This window comes from Orcinus orca, chromosome 1 (assembly GCF_937001465.1).
Source record: "Orcinus orca chromosome 1, mOrcOrc1.1, whole genome shotgun sequence".
NCBI classification, from domain to species: domain Eukaryota; kingdom Metazoa; phylum Chordata; class Mammalia; order Artiodactyla; family Delphinidae; genus Orcinus; species Orcinus orca.
In genome coordinates, this window is record NC_064559.1 from 162,700,494 (window position 1) to 162,720,407 (window position 19,914).

The window sequence follows — 19,914 nt, forward strand, 5'->3', positions numbered from 1 at the left end:
GAGACATAGCTTTGAACTCGGCCGATATTTTGGATGAGGCATTCCCTGAGAGCTTCTGTGACACTCAGAACAGGCGTTTCTGGGAGCTGCTGGTCTCGGGACTTGCAGCTGAGAAGATACACCCCGTGGACCTGTGCACCAATCCCACAATGCCTGGGGTGCCGACCTCTCCCCTCCCCCATACACTTTCTTCTAGGGCTGCAGATAGATATCTTGTTTCATCCAAGGTACACAGACCTCTAATGACATTTCAGCAGAGGATAACCTGTCTGGACTCCTGAGGCATTTAGTATCCACTGACACCCTAACGGCTTACTGAGAGGTGCCAGGGCCTCTGGTCCACACCTTACCCAGTTGACACGACAGCTGTGTGGACTGTGCAGGACTTGTGCCCGCAATGCCAACCTCCTTCTACACCTTCTTGGAAACACAAAAAGGTCCAGAAACAACCTGCAGTGCCGGCTGATGGGAATGGCAAGGATGCTTGTACCCCACTCCCCTGCTGCCCTTCCGCTTCAGAACCCCAGGCCTGGCTGCTCCTTTCTGCTAAGTCACAAAGCTGAAAAGCTCTTAGGGTAGGGAGAGAGCAAGTGCCTGCTGGTTGGCCGGAAAAGGTTCTGGGAATTCATTATGATCCAAACAACAACTATTCCAGTTATTCATGTGACTCAGCCCCCGAAAGCGGGATCTTCCTCTGTCCACAGGGCTGGGTGTTGCTGACTCAGTGCTGAAGAGGGCACCTTATCAGCCCTCCTGGGCTCCCCACCCCCTCCCTCCTCCCCTTCGTCCCCAGAGGACACCAAAGGAAAGCAGACGGTGGAGCTGAGCTTTGCGGCGTGTTCCATTTCATTTCTAAACAAGCAGCCAACCTCCTCCTGTTACAGCTCTCACTGCACACAACAATCAGTCTTCTGGGCATTTCCGAGGGGAGGTAATGAGAAACAGTCACTCAGACATCATGCGTGCACGTATGTGTTCAGCACACGTTCGTCCAGCACCTACTATGTGTCTAGCTGATTGCTAAGGGCTGGGATCCTGAGAGACGTGGCTGTATCTGCCCGTACCGTTCAGGGGTCTGGTGGGGGAGAATGCATTCAACAGACATTAGGAAGTAATGGAAAAAGCACTGTAGCAGAGCTAGAGAGAGCTTTGAGAATGCTGAGGAATGAGTAGCAACCATTTCTAGGTGCCTGGAATTCCTCTTCAACATGCAGCAAAATTCACTGTGGGTGGGAATTACTTTTGTCTCTGGGAGCCAGAGAGAGAAGAAAATGCCAGGAATCAAAATGGTACAAAAGAAGGACTTTCTGGAAGTAGGGAGGCTGAAGAAAGAGGCAAAAGGGCAGGGAGACTAAAGTGGCATGTTTTACAGTTTTGACAAAGGGCCTTTTCTTAACTTGAACCTGTTTCACACTACCTACTAGGCAGGATGGTGAAATTTCCCCAAAATAGTAAATAAACTGCTTGACCTTTTCTCCTTTGATGAAGAAAAGGAGAAGGAGAATAGAAAGATCCCATGCCTCTGGTGGGAAATGAAAGAAAAACTAAAGACCCTAATGTGGGCATCTAATGTGTATCAAACCTTTGTATGTATAGTATCATATCTCATTAAATACTAACAATACACACACAAACACTTACACCCAGGTATTGCTGCACAGAGGGGTAAATAACATGCCAAAGTGTAGCTGGGCTGAGATTGGAACCTGTGTTCTTGCCACTTACAAACTAACTATGCATGTAGGTACATAATGTAAAGAAGTGCTCACATCCCCATTTTACAGATGGGGAAACTGAGGCACAGGGAAATTAACTAACCTCTCCAAAGTCATACAAGTAGTGAGTGAAGTAACAGAACTTCACACCCAGGTCTGTCTGAATTCAGAGTCTGGACCCTTTCACCACACCACCCTGCTTTTTTTTTTTTTTTTTTCATTTTTGAAACCAGACTTCATTTCTCTTTAGTACCTACTGTCTGAACTTCTGTAAAAATGGAACCTGATATCATGTCGTCCAGGATTATGATTATCTACTGTAATGTTAGAATTAAAATAGTTAATCATAACTCCAAGCATATTTTCTTATTCATTTATTCATTCATTCAATACATTTATATTGACTGTTCATCTACTTGTGCCAGACACAAGGTCCTGAGGGTAGAGCAGTGAAAAAGGCAGCCATTTTCTTCTCATGGAGCTTTCAGTGTAGCTGGGAGAGGAAAACAGGAAATAAGAGTTATACAACAATCAGTGTATTACATACAGTTGCAGTAAGTGGTATAATAATGATAGCTAAAAGCTCAATTGAATTTACTTTGTGCCAGGAATTATTCTAAGTACTCTATATTCATAGAGTTTAACTCATTTAATTCTCACAGACCAATGAGGGAAGTGAAGAAATCAATGAAGGCTTCCTGAAGGAAGTGTCAGCTTGTTCTGGAAACAGGAGGAGTTATGTTGAGGAGGGGAAGGCCAGGGAAGATCAGGAGTGTAGTCTGGGTGGTGATGTCCAAGTAGCCACTAGCCACATGAAGCTTTAGACTACTTGAAATGAGGCTAGGCTGAAGTGAGCTGTGATGTAAGTATAAAAAACATTCTGGATTTCAAAGACTGAGCATAGGAAAAAATAAAGTAAAACATCTCATTAATTTTTGTACTGATTACATGTTGACATGATGCTATTTTGGTTATATTGGGTTAAATCAAATCTATTATTAAAATTAATTTTGTCTATTTCTTTTTTTTTTTTTAATGTGGGCACTAGAAAATTTTAAATTACATGTGCAGCTCATGTTATATTTTGATTGGACAATGCTGATGTAGAAGGCTGGGGAGAGTCAGGGAGCAGGGGCATCAGGGAAACTAGAACCTGGAGGAGGCGTGGAGAATGATGGGAGAAGAGAATGCTGAGGACGCTGAGGCAAACGTGAACTGCTAACCTTCTATCCTTCTATCTAATTACTCTTTCTAACTTTCTATTACTACAAACTTTGTAAGCCCCCAATCTGAGAAGGTGGGGCTGACTGACTTACTGAAAGTTGTCTCTTTCTCAGAACCAGCTCCAGCTGTGAGCCAGATTAACACTATTCTTAGACCCGGTATTGTAGATGGAAGAGGCAAGAACAGTCAGGGCAAAAAAGTAAAGATAAATGGAGGAACATCTTGGGGTAAAAGTCAAGCCCCTATGAATGGCCCACCCAGCCCTATAATATCTTCCTGCCTGCCCCTTACCTCTCTGCCCTCATCTCCAACTCAGCTCTTCCTGCACCGCACCTCCACCCCAGTTACACTGACCTCTTCGTGGGGCCTCAAACACACAGGCATGCTCCTGCCTCAGGACCTTTGCGCCGGCTGTTCCCCTTACCGAAAAGTTCTCCTCTCAGCTATCACATGGCTAACTACCTTAACTCTTGGTTCAACTGTCACCTTCCCCACAAGGCCTACCTTGATCATCTTGTTTAAAATTGCACCCACTGGCACTCCCTTACCTTACTCTTGTTTTTTCTTTTTTTCATCACATTTATTACCTTCTAACATACTCAATAATTTACTCTTTACTATGTTTATTGTTAATCTCCCTACCAGAAAGCATTCTCCCTAAAGACAATGACCTCAGTTTTATTTCCTCCATTATCCCCAATACCCAGACAGTGCCTGGCATAGAGTAGCTGCTCAACTAACATTTTTTGGAATAAGTGAGTGTCAGTGGCACTGCTTGGGGCACGATTGGCTGATGGATAGGCATCCTCCATGCACTCTCTCCTCTCCTGAAGAAAAGGACTTTCTTTCTCCTTTTCCTGGGGCGGGATTTGATTAACCTTGCTTTCCACTCAGCTTTTACTACTCAGGGCTCTGCCCTGTTCTGGATCCCACGCATATGTCTCCCTAGAGACAGCTGATGCTGTGGGCCAGCCTCTTGGGCTGGGAGTTGGGATTCCCCGGTTCCCTCCTGCCTTTGCCCAAATGCAGATCCCCTCTCCCCTGCCTGTTTCTTTAGCTGTCAAGGGTTGCAGGCTCAGTGGGAGGCTGAACGAGGTACTCTGGACTAAGGAGGAAAATGAGGGAGACAATTGTCCCATACAGGGCAGTGGTTCTCAAGCCTTGGAACAGAGGCCTCAGCATCACCGGGGAACTTATTAGACATGCATAGTCTTAGGCCCCACCCGAAACCCACTGAATCAGAAACAGTAGGGTGGGGTGAGCGGGCAACAATGGGTTCAACAACAATTAAACAACGGACTTAATTAAATCGTTCGATTAAATTAATGAACAAAGCCTCACGGTGACTGCGATGCGCTCAAGTTGGAGAACCTCTGGGCTGGGGGAAAGGAGGGACTTTGAACCTTAAAGGAGGGGAGGGACTTAAAAGGTCACGCCAGAGGACAAGTCCCCGCGGGCGGGCTAGCACCGGGTGGGTTCCCTGCGTCAGAGGCCGCGCGGGGTGGTCTGACCTGGGAAGTTAAAGGTCAGCACTCCCAGGTCCTCCACCCCCACGCCAGGAAAGCGCCCCGGCCCAGCCATGACCTTCCGCCGGCTATGTCCCACTGCAGGCTGCCGGGGGCCCGCGGCCGGAAGTGCTGCTCTCGGGAGCATTGCCGCCGCCGCCGCCGCCGCCGCCGCCGCCGCCGCCGCCGCCGCCGCCGCCGCCGCCGCCGCCGCCGCCGCCGCCGCCGCCGCCGCCGCCGCCCGGTTCGGCCGCGCTGGTGGGATTCCGCCGCTGGGCTCCGGTTCGCGGCGGCCCTCCGCCTGCCCGCCCGCCGCCTGTCACCCTCTCTCTGCCTCTGGCTGTAGTCTCCGGGTCTTTGTTGGAGCTCCGTCTCTGATTTTTCTCTCTTCATCTCTGTCTCCCCCTGCCCGATTTGTTCTCCCCGCCCCCTCTTCCTTTTCTTTCTTTTTTTTTTTTTGTGGTACGCGGGCCTCTCACTGTTGTGGCCTCTCCCGCTGCGGAGCACAGGCTCCGGATGCGCAGGCTCAGCGGCCATGGCTCACGGGCCCAGCCGCTCCGCGGCATGTGGGATCTTCCCGGACCGGGGCACGAACCCGTGTCCCCGGCATCGGCAGGCGGACTCTCAACCACTGCGCCACCAGGGAAGGCCCCCACTCTTCCTTTTTCATTCTCATCCCGCTTTTTTTTTTTTTTAAACAAAAAGTGATGAGGCGCCCACGACGTGCCCAGGATGGTCCTAGGCTATGGGGAGTGAGCGGTGGAAACAAGGGAACCTGCGGGCAGGGGGCTTACAGGGCCTTTAATCTGTTTCTCCCCATCTTCCGCTGCTCCCTCTGCACCCCAGCTCTCCCCTGCCCTCCCAGAATTTGCTGTTCTTCCCTCTACCTCTCCTTGTTGTATCTCAAGGAATTTTTCTTCCGGAAGGTCCCATGGTAGGACTAAAAAGGCTACTTTTGTCCGACTACTAGAAAGTTGCAGTTAAAATGTCAATCTGATCTTGAAGAATGACACTAGTTTCAACTGTTAGGAGCCATGGACACCTCAACCAAAATTAGTTTATTAGCCTAATGCAGACAGCCGGATCCTCTGAGGTCACCTAGAGAAACTGTTTATTTACCTACGTTGGCCTTTGTGCTGGACACTCATTTATTCAAGAACGTGTATGCATGCATTCAGTGATTTATTGAGGACCTAGTCTGTGCTGGACGTCGTTCAGGATGAGCGCTGTCCAATAGGTGGTGTTCTTCACAATGATGCAGAAGGACCCAACAGTACCTCATTTAACCCTTTCAATCCCCCTTCTATGTGAATAAGACTATATAACAATTTGATAGATATGAAGACTGAGGCTGAGAGACCATGCAGCTTGTCCAAGTACCTACAACTGGTAAGTTATACAACCAAGATTTAACCCCCAGTTTGACTGACTCCTGAGCTGTTTCCCATTAACCTACAAGGCCAGCTTGGAGGCAAGGCTACCACAAAGAAGAGGGAGGTGAGGAAGGAGGAGTGGAATGGCTCTGGAGTGGAAACTTTTGAGTACTGGACTGAGAGTTGGGTGATGCTGTGTGTTATTGATGAAGTTTTATGACCTCTCTGGGCCCTCCTTAAAGGTTAAATGGAGAGCTCCGCTTGCTGGCTACAAAAGCCTCCTCCAGGTGTAACATGTAGGTTGTTAGCACATAGGCTCTGGGGCCAGAAGAGCTGGGCTGGAAATCTGCTTCCACTACTGATTTGCTGTATCATCTTGGACAAGTCACTTAAGCTCTCTGGGCCTCAATTTTCTCATCTGGAAGATTGCTGTCATGGTTACTGCCTCACTGGGCAGATGAAAGGGTGAATGATTTCTGTTAAAGGTTAGGAAGGGTATCTAGCACAAAGTCACCACCCAGTTAATGTTAGCTGGTTCTTCTGTCGGCTCTAGCCTGCCGACTTCTCCGCCCAGGCCAGGGACACAGTGCCCTACAGCCCAGGCCTATCTCGTGCCTGGCTCCCGCCCAGTCTAAGCCCTTTCTTTCCCAGAGCAATGAAAGTCATGGTCTCTAGTCCTGATTGTGAAGGAACCAGGGATATCCCAGGGGTCTTGGAACCCAGTGGATTTTCAGTCAAAGCCTTTTTAACTGGCTCACCCACAAAGGGGATAGTTTTGTATAGAATAGTTAGAAACTTTTCATCATCAAATGTACCTGCTTTCACAGAGGTTTTGTGCAAAGCTCAAAGCATTTTCTTCCTTAGTTCAGGTGGGCTAGACAAGAGTCCAAAGTCAGTGAGGACAGTATTGCATGGTGCCAAAGAGCAGGGGCTTTGTGTGGTGGTTGGTTGATCATCCTAGTGGTGGGAGGACCTTAGCTGTTTTGAGTTTCAATTTTCTTTATTTTAAAATGAGCTTAACAGCAGCATCTATCTCATGGTATGTTTGCAGAAATGAAATGACAAGCATTGAACCTAGTGGCTAGCACATAGTAATCATAGGAAGGATCCTGGCTATTATCATATTAACAGATCTCATGGGTTTTGTACTTTGGTGTTAGAAAGAACTATGTTCGAGTCTTTAGCTTTATCACCTACAAGCTGTGTGACCTTAGGCAAATCGATTACTATCTCTGAACCTTAGTTTTCTCAACTAAAAAATGGGAACAAAAATATTATATGTACAATCTGCCACAGACTGTCTTCCTAGATAACAAGTAAGGTTCTGTTTGTTCATGTGCTTTGCAGCTGTGAAGCGCTGTGCCCATGCTGATTATTCTTGGTAGTTATTTTTCTCTCAAGGCTTTGTATCCAGTCCTTTGGTGATCTGAGTTGCCTTATCTTTCCCTTTGTAGCAGAAAACACAAGAGAACTCAATCGTATTCATCTTTTTTACCAATGCTCAGCAAAATGCTTTGTGTGCCAGAAGTGTCCAGATTATTCAAGTTAGGCGTCAGAGGGTCTAGTTTGGTCTCTGTTACATGCTGATACAACCTTAGACCAGTCATGTAATTTCTCTGACCTGTTTCCTTATCTCCAAAACAGGGATAGACTTACTGTTTGACTTGCTTACTCGTTGGGGTTGTTCAGAGTGATCAAAAGAGACAGAACAATGTGTTGAACATCGTAAATCTTCACACAAGTATGAGGGAACATCCCCAAGAATTATTTCCAACATGCAGCTTGTCTCCCCTTTTCCCAACTCCCAGTCCTGCAAAGCAGTCCCACAGAACTACTTACGATCACCTGCACGGGTCTCTGCTGTTTCATGCCTCAGTGTCTTTCACCTTTGCACAGCTTGATTTCTCTGCCTGGAATGCCCTTCCCCTCATTCTTCACCTGTACCCCTTACTTGCAGGATGCCTAAAAAACCTTACTCATTCTTCAAGGCCCAGCTCCAAAGGGTCTCCTCTCTCAAATCCTCTTGGACTCACCCAACCTGAGTCAATCACCCCACCCCCCGCCCCTTCTATAATCCACTGTACCAGTTCAGACTGCCAACATGTCTTTCATCACCTTGCATTACGACTATTGCTTCATCATTCATTTAAGGCAGCAATATAGCGCAGTGATGAAGCACATAGGCTCTGGAACCTGGGTTCCAATCCTGACCCTCACACTTTTAACTGATTGTATTAACTTTGGGAAGTAACTTACCCTCTCTGTGCCTCAGTTTCCCTACCTGTTCAGTAGGGATGATAATAATACCTCCCTCGTACGGTTGTTGTTGAGGAGAGTCACTTTAAACATTCAGAATAGTGGCTGGTGCATAGTAGGTGCTCTGTAAATTTTAACTTTTACTAGTGTTTCTGTCTTTCTTATCTGACGGCAAAGACTGGGACTTCTCCTCAGTGCCTACAACAACCTGGCACACAGGAGGGGCTCAACAAACGATCGTTGAATGAATGGCTCAGAGAATTTCACGGACGGACGATGAATTCTTGTGTCTCCATTCAGCCCTCTCCCTTCCCTACTGGGTCCTGCCTTCTCTCCAGTTTGCCTTAGAAATGGGTCTTGCAGCTTCTGCTTTCCATTCAGTACTTCCATCAGAGGTTCCCCCACCTCTTGTCCATCTTCCTACTTGGCTTTCTGACTCAGGGTCTTCTTCTCCCACCCCAGCCCAAAGCCCTGCTTCAAACCCAGCCTGCTATCACGTTGTTCCCTCCATGCATCCTCTGCTTCTGATCCCTCTAGAATTTATATTTATATTCTCTACTGAATTAATTCAGAGCTCTTTAGCCAGGGCTTTCAATGTCCTCCAGTATTCAGGTCCCCCCCACCATGAATTTATCTTCTCAAGGAGAGCTTGGTTGGGCCCTTCTCTGAGCATGACAACATGCTCATCATCTTATCCATCCACCCATCTATCCACCCAACCATCCCTCTACTTATCTACCCACCCAAAGCACCCACATATCTGTCCACCCACCCGCCATCCATCTACCCATTTATCTATTATCTGTCCATCTTATCTGTTTACACACCCACCCACATGCCCACCAGCCACCTTTCCATCCATCTATCCATCCTTCTTTCCATCCATCCATCCATTTATCCACCAAAGCATTCAATTAATATTCACTATATACCTACCTCTCTCTAGTCATTATATGGCATACAGACTTGAACAAGAATAGCTGGTCCACCATTTCTTGTAGTTTATAATCCACCTGGGGAAATTAGAAAACTGAACCACAATTTGTGGCAAAAGGTACTTTGTGTCATGTGGGCGCTCTGGCAGGTTTTAAATTAGAGTTCATGAATGAGCTTCAGGGATCTGTGACCTCTGCAAAATTGTAAGCAAAATTGGGTAGGTAAGAAGGTGTGCATGGTACCTATTTATATACATGTGCATTTTCAGGAGAGAGGCTCCATGGCTCTCATTACCTTCTCACAGGGGGTTGCCGGGAAGCATAAGAGGACGCATAAAAAGAAGGCTGGAGAAGAGATAGCCCTAGTTCAGGGCCTTGAAGTGGAGGAAAAGGAAAACTAAGGTTTATTTCAGACCCACTGTGTTATGGACGAATTGTGTGTTCCCTTACATTCATATGTTGAAGCCCTAACCCTCAAGGTGATAGCATTAGGAAGTAGGGTCTTTGGGAAGTAATTAGGTATAGATGAAGTCATGAGGGTGGAGCTCCTTGTGATAGGATTAGTGATCTTATAAGAAGAGGAGGAGACATCAGAGCTTCCTCCCTATGTCATGTGAGGATACAACAAGAAGGCAGCCATTTTCAAGCAAGGAAGAGGGTCCTCACCAGACCTGACCATGTAGGCACCCAGACTTCCAAGCCTCCAGAATCATGAGAAATAGATGTCTGTTATTTAAGCCATCCAGTCTATGGTATTTTATTATCGTAGCCTGAGCTGACTAAGACAGTGTATGCCAGGCACCACTTCTTCTAGTTTTGCACCCTTGGATATGCCCTTGTTTGGAATATAGGAATGGGAGAGAAATAAGGCAGAGGAAATGAGCCTTTCCCAAGCACTGGGCTAGGCAGTATCTTCTCATTTAATGCTTCCAGCAACCTTTCAAAATAGGTGTGTTATCCCTATTTTACAGAAGAGGAAGCTCAGAGAGGTAAGGCAAGGACCACAGTCACACTGTCATGTGAGGGAGAGTGAGGATTTGAGTCCAGGTCACTGGGCTCTAGGGCCCAGGATCTCTGCCTCTGCCTGGCTTGTCTGCGGATCAAGCACGACCCTGAGTGACTGAGTGCTTTAGAGCTGTAGAACCTGACTCAGGGTAAGAGAAGATGTTGTTATCTGTGCTTAGAGAAAGTTAAAAGAGTTTTACGAGCCTCGGGAATTGCTGTCGTTAAATTTTCAACAACTTTTTCCTTCGGATCCTGCCCATGTAAAAGGTCAGCCAGTGTTGGTTCTCACCCAGGAGTGTTATCACAGCAGTTTCCAGGAACAAGGCTGGGCACGGGGCAGTCACTCAGCAAGCGCTTGTGGGTGGGTCTATTGGCAGAAAAGGGGCCTCAGCCCCCAACCAACCTCCGCGGCCCCCCTCTTCTGGGGGAGGGCAGCAGCGTGCGCCATCACAGCTGACAGAATAGATGTCTCCTCAAAACTGCCCCATTGCATGGAACCAGGGGCTTTGCCAGGAGGATATACAGTCTCTCAGGTCCAAGGGTTTCTGAAACTTCAAGAAAGCTTGTGTCCAGGCCAGCTGCCCGCCCAGACTCTTCCCAAGCTGCCCAATATTCCACCATTCCCTCCCCGCACTGAAGGAGTTCAAACCCAGATTGAAAACCACTGGACTTCTTGCCAAAGGAGATTGAACTCAGTGACCCCTAAGCTCCCTTCCGGTCACATAAGGCTGGGATGAATTAAGGGAGAAAATGTTTTTTCAGCTAAAACTGTTTTCTCCTTGAAGGCAAGGACCATATAATTTGTTGATTTGGCCTTATAACTAGATGTACCCTTCCCCTCCTCTCCGCCCGAGTCTGGGACATCACTGGCATTGCCCTGAATCACCCCCACTGCTTCCTCACTGGCCCCCCTGCACGCAGCTTGTCCCATCCTGGCCAGACTGACCTTTCTAAACAGATCTCCTTATATCTCTGGCCTTCTTATAATCCTTCAGTCGTTCCCCTTGCTGAAAGTTTTTACCAACCACTCCGCATTCCTAACTTAACCCCTTACACTCTGGGCCTTTGCACCTACTCTCTGGCCTGCCCTACACCTCCCCCACCTCATGTTCTTCTCATGGGCTGTTTTCCCTGCTCCTGGAACCCCCAGATTCCCTGATGCACTCCTCTTCAGTCCACGGCCTCAGCCACTCACACAGGGAACCAACCCTTCCCCTGAACCCCTAAATCTGGGTAGGTGGCCTTCTCTTGGCTCCTGCAGTGCCTGCAGGCTTCCTCACTCTGTAGTGCAATTTTCTGGTCCATCCTCTGTCTCTCCCGCCAGCTGTAAGCTCCGGGCGGGCTGCATCTGCGTGTGCTTATTACCATATTCCCAGAGTCCAGCCCACAAGGCCGAAGACCCTCGCTCCTAAGAGGTGCTTAACGAACACATTCGCGTTCCATAGAGCAGGGCTTTACTTGGAGGCGAGGTCAGATTCCTCGCCCCTGAGCTCGAGAGGCCTCGCTGCTGAGGGCCCCCAATGTGGAAACCATTAGCGCACCCTCCCCCTGCCCTTCACTGAATTTGCTCGGAAGAGGCAGGAGCTTTTGGAAGCACCTGAATCCGATTATAGAGCTTGGAACCAAAGCCAGGCATGATTGGGCCGCCTCCCCCCCCCCCCCCCGGCCCCGTCTTTTGTAGCCAGACGACCAGCATCCTGCCCCCTCAGGCACCCTGCCCGCCTCTCTGCCAACATGTTCTGTCTGTGACACCACCGCCACCGCTGAATGGGCAGCTGCGGTCACATTTAGAGAGGGTGAGGCAGAGACACGCACTTCAACTCTGACATTCAGTCCGTCTCTTGTGACTCAGGTTGCCACTTGCCCCTGGGGCTGCAGGGCGCAAGCAGGGCTGACCCTTTCCTTAGATATCTGTGACATGGGAGAAGGTCAGACGAGTGGGCTGGGCTGCTGAGTCACTGGGTGTGAGTGTCCCTCCCCACCGTTCTGCCATGGTGGCCCGCCCATCGCAAGGGGCACCCGTCTGCTCTTTGAAGCTGCTGTGATTTCTGGAATGGATTCAATGCAGGGCCTGTGGGGGAAGATGGACCTTGTCCGTCTCTGTAAAGGGAGATGCTGTAACATGGTTGGGAGGAGAGCCGGCTTTGGAGTCAGACGCACCTGGATTGGAATCCCATCTCTACAGCACTGGCAGATCTTCGTTTATAGGGAGGCCACAATATTACCTAAGGCATAGTGCTGTTGTGAGAATTAATGAAATAGAGGATGTAAGAAACTTAGAAGAGCGCTTGGCAAACAGTAAACAGTCCATAAATGGGAAGTATTATTATTTGGACGCGCCGATCTCTCCGTGGATACTTGGTTCCTGGAGAACACGGCATCTCCGCGCTGTCACCACGCTCTTGGCCTCCACCTTCCCACATCCACTGTCACGTAGTCCTGGCTTGGGGCAATTGAGTTAAAATGGGAGCGAGCCAGGAAGAAATGAAAAGGAAGTAAAAGGCTAGTGACATTTAAAAAATTTTACTATCTCAAATGGACAAATCGTTTCCTCATGGTGTGTTGGTCCCAGTGGAAACCAGATGCATAGGTAGACCCGGGGCCATGCAGGCAGCCCAGCAAGCAGGGTGTTACCATGTCAGGCTTTTTGTCCCAGACAGCTAGAGAAAGCAGAGTTTGTTAACTAGACCTCTGAAATACACACTCCTTTACCATTCACTGAATTCACACCGAGGTTGTGAATTCTGCTCCTGGCTCATATCCTCTTCCCCCTTCATCCAGTACTCTACTCCCGCAAACAGGGAAAACATCAAAGCGCTCTTTGGACGACGCGGAGAAGACCGAATTTGCTCCGCGTCGTTTGGCAAGCTGTTTAACCTCCCTTGTAACCTAGCTATCTTTAGCCTCCTCGATGCTATTTTGAAATGTCAAACGAGCAAATACTGCTTCCAGCATGGTTCTGATCTGGGATGTGACAGGATGCTTGGGGGTGGGGAGATGAGCAGGAGGTGGGGGTGGGAAAGGAGCCTAATGGTAGAGGGTGAGATAATGCACCAGCCTTACACCTGCCAAGAGTCTCTCCCTTCTACTGGCTCAGCCACCTCCTCCAGGAAGCCAGCCCATTTAAGGGGCAGTGGGGGCATTGAGTCCCCTGGGCCTAACCTAGAGGGATGTCTGCTTATCTGACTCTGGAGGCAGACCTGGATGTCATGTTAGCCAAAAGAGCAAACTGACTCTTGTGTACCTAGTCGAGTCTAAAAATATTTATTCATTCACTCACTTATTCATTCAGCAGGTATTTATTGAGTGGCAAGCACGTGCCAGGCATGGTACTAGGCATTGGGGATACAATAGCTTGCAGAGGTTGATACCCATTGGAGTCATCCAAGGAGTTGAATAAATGTAGCTTCTATGGCCCCACCCCCAAGAGTCAGTGCAGCAGGTTTGATGCAGATCTGGGAGTCTGCATTTTGATTAAGCACCCAGGCATTCTGCTGCAGGTAGTCCAGGGTATGAGAACCCCCGTCTAGCTTGTAGCAACGTCTATTTCCTAAGCACCTCCCCAGGACCGAAAGCTAGGAGCATTGAAATACATGTCACAGCTCCAGACCTTGAAGAACTCACCGTTCACAGTCTCCAGAAAGAGACAGACAGCACCATTTCAGGGTGCTAAGTGCTCTGAAGGCAGATGTACCAGGTGCAATTAGGCTCCATCTAACTAGCCCTCAGGGAGATGGCGGGGGTGGGCGGGGAGCTCTATAAAGCAGGTGATATTTGAGCTGGGTCTTGAAGCACGAGTTTTTCAGACAGAAAAAGAGTGGATACAGATTATACTTTTCAGAGATATATTCACCATGATGTATCTCCCGTCCCACGTGCTCCTCTCACAATGGGACTGGCATGCCTCACATGGGGAAGTAGGGGGTTCTGTGTTCCCTGCTCTTGAATCTGGGTGGCAGCCTGTGACTGCTTCCACCCAGAGAGGGCAGAGAAGCGATGCATATGACTTCTGAGGCCGGGTCACCCAAATGCAATACAACTTCTCCTTGGTTCTTTCTCTCTTGGGATACATGCCTCGGGAGCCCTGAGCTGACTGGTAAGAAGTCTGGCTACCCTGAAGCTGCCATGCTGTAGACACCACGTGGAAAAGCCACACACACTAGAAGGAGATGCCCAGGAGCCCACCTTTGGCTAATTCCAGCCCCCAGGCTTCATGGCACCCAGCTGACACTGAGTGAAGCAGAGGTGAACTGTTTCCTCTCAGCCAGCCTAAATTGCAGATTTGGGGGCAAAATAAAGATTTTTGTGGTTTTAAAGCATTATGTGTGGGGCACTTTGTTATGCAGCATTATATACCTGAAACAGGCTGTAAGGGTTTCAGGAAGAGGATACAATAATAGGTGCAGGGGTTTCAAGAGGTGAAAGAGTGTCTAAAATATTTTTGCAATTTGAAGAGATTCGATATCCTCATGTAGAATTTCGAGGTCTTGATTCACTACAGACCGACGTGTGCAATGTAGCCACCACTGTGTTTGCCCGAGGGGTGAGGTCGAAGCTTTTGCCCCTGGCCACGTGATCCACAAATCTGGCATTCCCCCCACAAGTTGACGTACATGGTTTTAACTGTCCTGTCTTTGTTGTGATGTAATTTTAAGGCTGTCGGTGGCACCTTCTCAATTCCTAGGAAGAGATTTATTGGGTGTTAAAACTGAAGTGATGCAGGTGTCATTTCATCTAAGTGCCTCTCAGACCTGACTGTGCCTGGTGCAGAGCAGGCCAGCAACAAATGTTGACTGAATATTTGAACGAGGCTGATGTGTGAGGGGCAACGTCAGAAGCAGGGCCTGCATCTCTGACTCGTGGGATCACAAAATCGTGGGCATGGGAGCGGTCTTCACAGGTCACCCTCCCAATAAGCCTGCCCATAGCAAGGACTCAGAAACCCATTCTCACCTGTTAGGAACTTCTTTCTTCAATTGGGTCCAAATCTTCTTCCCTGAGAGGCAGATGAAGCAGATAATATATAACATCCAGTCCACGAGGGAGGAAATTGAAGCTCAGGGAAACCACACGGCCTCTGTGTGATATCAGCTAGACGCAGCCCCCAGGGTTGAATTAAGTCTGGTGCCTTCCCATTCCCACAGTCTGTACGCCCCTCGAACATATCAGGAGCCCACCGCCTCTGCACCTTTGCCTTGCTATTTCCTCCACCTGAAATGTCCTCCCCATCCTCTCTGTTTGTCTGAACCTTTCTCTGAAGTCCCTGCTCTAACCCTGACTCCCCAGGAAGTCTCTCCTGGTCCACACAGCTGGCAGGGTCTTCAGTGGCTTCACCTCCCTGTGGGTCTTCCCTTCCTGACTGCTTACCTGGACATGTTTGCTTAGCCAGCTCCCCAGATTACACAGGATCATTAACAACAATTGTAATAACAATAAGAATTGTAAATTACTAAATTTCCTTTTAAAAGATTTCCCTCTTTTTTTAATCTGTTGTACAGATAATATAAAATCGATTATTAATGCATTGCTTAGAAAAATGTGAATACTTAGTACATTTCTTGCTAAATTTTATTTCGGGGATTGGTCTACAAATGAGTCCCTATGTAATAGGTTTTCCTCAGAGTTTAAGGCTGTTCTTCAATTTGTTTGCATATGCTTCCTATACGTGAATCAAAAGCCCTTAGTTCATTGAATATATGAAACATGACTGGAGTTTTTAAATCTATAAATAAACTGAGTTGCTCTCTCCTTGATTTGCTGTGCTTGCTTTCAGACAAAAATTGATGGGATTTGCGGTTATAGAAGATTTTACCCTCACCTAGTTGGTATTCTATTAAAAAGCAAACTTGTGCTATTCCTGTAACAATGTGGATTGTAAATTGTCTCACTTTTTTTTTTCTTTTTTTGGAGTGCTATTGTTTAATAAAATCAAACAAGAAAGAGACAAAAATCAGGCACATGAACTTCTTGGTATTGACACAACAGATCCTAACTTTCCCAAGTGTCATTGAAACAGCTCCCTTTTATTTATTTATTTAACATTTTTAAAAATTGAGATACAATTGGCATATAACATTGTATTGGTTTTAGGTGTACAACATGATGATTTGAGATATGTATATATATATATATATATATATAAAAAACATTAATTTTCCTTTAATGAATCTATTATCTATCTATCATCTGTCATCTGTTACCTATCTATCTCAGTTATCTGTCTCTCCTACTGGCTGAACTCTGACTGATTCAATCACCTTTCACAAGACCTCTGTCTCCCCAGCCTTCCTTCTCCAGTTTTGCAGCCTTAGTTCCACGAATGTTCCTTGCACAGTGGCTTGGCTGAGTCCCTTCACCATGCCAGCCTCCTTCCAAACGTGCTACATTTCTATGCCTGTCCTGACAGTTTATCCTTCCAGCAAGTATTCTTTGCATTCTTGCTGCATGCCAGGGGGCATCTGGGACCACAACGCAGAGCAAGACTCACCAGTGCCTGCCTTCATGGAGCTTGACCATTAATTCTAAGGCTGCATGCCCGGGAGGGTGTAGACCAGATCTTCAGACACTGGAGGAGGAAAGCTGTTTAGCTGTTTGACTAGCAGAACCGTAACCCCGCCGCAACCACCACTCAGTGCTGAGAAGAAGCAAGCTCTTCTTTTTTTTTTTTTTTCACATCTTTATTGGAGTATAATTGCTTTACAGTGGTGTGCGAGTTTCTGCTGTACAGCAAAGTGAATCAGCCATACGTATACATACATCCCCATATCCCCTTCCTCCTGAGCCTCCCTCCCACCCTCCCTATCCCACCCCTCTAGGTGGACACAAAGCACTGAGCTGATCTCCCTGAAGCAAGCTCTTCTTGCTCTGAGAATTTAATGAACATCGTTTGATGACAAGGCTGGACGACTGCCAGGCATTTGAAAATTAGTCATTCTATATAATCCTCACGGTGATCCTAAGATGTAGACATGGCCCAGGAGATTGCACAGCTTGTACCTGCAGAGCCAAGCATCGTTCACAAGTGTGTGAGACTCAAAGGCCCCTTATGGCTGAACATCAACACGTGGCCTTTTCTCCCATGAGGCTCCGAGGGAAGGAGCCAGTTGTCATCCGTTTGGGGCCCAAGTTCTTTTCCAGGCGCTCTCATCCCTGTAGCTCTAATTTTACCATGACCTTTTGTGCTCGGTTCAGCCAAGTACAGGAAAGAACTCTGTGCTCTTCAAAGGCTCAACAAGGCAAATTGCTTGGACAGGAATAAATTACAAATTATACTGAGAACAATCCTTTCTGTAGTTCCCAGTCTGAGTCTTTGATATATGATGGAACATGAACATGGACTTCTGTTCTCTGCCAGGGCCGTGGACTTTCAGAAGAGCAATGGAGTAGAGGAAGGGAACTTGCAATTGTGAGCACCCACATGGGCCAGCATGTGCAAACAACAATGGCAAAAACAATAATTAATAAATATCAACTGTGTATTTAGTGTGTGCCGGATACTGTTCTAAACTCTTTACATATATTAACTTATTTAATCTTCTTAACAACCCCATGATTTGAGTACTGTCATTATCCCCATTTTATAGATGAGGAAAATGGTTTAGTAACTTCCTTAAGTGATATAGTTAATAAGTGGCCACGTTGGGATTTGAACCCAGGCAGTCTTGTTCCAGTCCTGTCCTGTGCTCTTATCAAAGGCGTGGTGGACTCTCAAATACTTAATCTTACTTAATCCTAGTAGTCCTGTATGTCAAGTGTTATCTCAGCCCTGCTAATGGTCCCACAGCAAATACCTTATTCTAATAACTTGTCAGTCTCTTCCCTTACTCAGTAAGCTTCTGGGAGGGCAGGGACCATATCTGTCTTGTTCACTCTTGGGTGTCCAGTGCCTAGCATAGTGTCTGAATCACATAGCAGGCTATTTATAAACATGAAAGGACAAAAGGACACACATGTTTTACAAATGAGGCGACCCAAATAAACCATCCAAGATCAAACTGGTAATGAGTGATAGAACTGAAATTGAAGTCCAGGTTTCCATGATGTTGAATTCTTAACTTTCTTTCCATCACACGTTTTTCTCTGAAAACACCCAGGTCCCAGAACAGGGCTTGACACATAGTAAGTACTCAATAAAATGTGTACCTATTGCCCAAATTTCCCAGCACCCCATCCCTCCACCCTTTTAGTTCAGGGTTCTGTCTTTTCCATGATGCTAACAACATAGTCAAGACATATTCTCCATGCTCACCCAGCCTTCCCACCCTGTGATCTCTACCTGCCCCTCAGCAGCCCATCACGTTTATATCATGTCTTGTACATCCCCAATCCCTTTTGGAAATGCCTGCTTTTTGAGCTTGTACCACCCTTCAAAGTAATGTGGCTCACTTACATAATACGAATACTTTTTCTTTTTTTTTTTTCACTCTGAACTTCTCAAATTTTTATTTGATTTCTTGGAATCCATGTGCTTATAAATGGGGGGGATTTTCCTAGTAAGGCATCAAATGGAGAGAATTTCTTGAATTTTTAAGAGGGAAGACTTGTACCCCAGGAAGTAGGGCAGCTTCCTGAATTAAGTGCGTCATTTCAGACAGAAAGGTTACAATTGGAGAATCTCAGGCAAATGATAAAGTCATGCTAGAGAAGTTAAAATTCTTGGGGGTTAGAGGTAATTTGAACTGACTGAACGAGCACTCACCTAATGAGGCAGTGACTTCTAATGAAATGAGCTATAAACCCAGGTCCTAGGTTGTTTGTTCATTCTTTCATACATCCATCCATCCACCCATCCAAAGAGAAGTGTTCCAGGCAGACGGACAGCATATTCATCGACCCAGCAGTAAGAAGGATATTCTATATGGGAAAAGTTGAAGATGCTCCGTATAAATGGATGAGTTCAAAGGAGGAAAGACAGAGATGAAGCTTTTTTGTTAAGCAGAGGCCAGCTCTTAAAGGATCTTGTAAGCCTCACCCTGAAGTTCATCCTTTAGAAAAACTAAAGAGATGTAGACAAGGGAGTGCTTATGTTAATTCATCAATTTGTTTTGAAAATACTTTGAACATTTTGGGAACATATTTGGAGTTCTACACGGATTCCTTGTGTTTCAGTGATCCCGAGGTTGCCAGGCAGGGCTAGGACTTAACTTCATTTCTAACCCGTATTATGACTTGGACAAGTTACTTCCTATTTCGGATCCTTAGTTTTCTGATCCATAAAAAAGAAAAAGAAAAGCAAGGGGATTGGCAAGCTGAGGCTGCCGAATAGTTTTCCTTTGCTGAACTGTTCCCAGAGGGTCAACCAGCCTTCACTAGGTGTGATTAATAAATTATAAAAGATAAATAGAGTGCCTTGAAAGATTTTATGTTTCTTATTTAAATTTTACCTGTCTTTACAGCCTGCTGGGAAGCCTGTCATTCAACCCTTAGCAATAAAACAGCCCTGCACGAATAAAGAAAAAAATAAATCAGAAGCCAGTATGCTTTTAAACTCACTAAATGAAAGCCTAGCATGCATGCTGCCTCCTTCCAAATTAATCACTGGGTTAAATGTGAGATGCACACCCCAAATCAATAGCTGGTGAGATCTCCTGCCTGTGCCTCAGGAAAATTCCACTTCCTTTCTGATGCTGTCACTTGAAATGTCAGGAAGTTTCCACTCATCACCCACCCTTGCAAAGGCCACCATCACCATACTTCGCATTTCCTGGCTGCCTTTCTTCAAAGGAATCAAGGCATCTTGCAGAGGGAGCCCACTCATTGTCACAGACTCTCCTGGAGCTTGAAAGAAGGGCTGTGTGCAGAGAGGAGAGGTGTGGAGATGCCTGCTTTAGACAGAAGAAAACCGAAGCATGAAGAAGCCCATGTTTTGTTCAAAAGTCCCAAATGAGACAAGACTCATATA

General features: G+C 46.9%; 1 long non-coding RNA gene across 1 annotated transcript; it reads right to left on the reverse strand.

Moving 5' to 3' along the window:
* Nucleotides 1-2,120: 2,120 nt before the first annotated feature.
* Nucleotides 2,121-16,714, reverse strand: LOC117202855 (uncharacterized). Its single transcript, XR_004485343.2, has 3 exons — nt 16,501-16,714; nt 14,967-15,009; nt 2,121-2,208 (listed from the first exon to the last, which is right to left on the reverse strand). It is a non-coding gene; the product is annotated as an uncharacterized LOC117202855 (long non-coding RNA).
* Between the last annotated feature and the right edge of the window lie 3,200 nt (nt 16,715-19,914).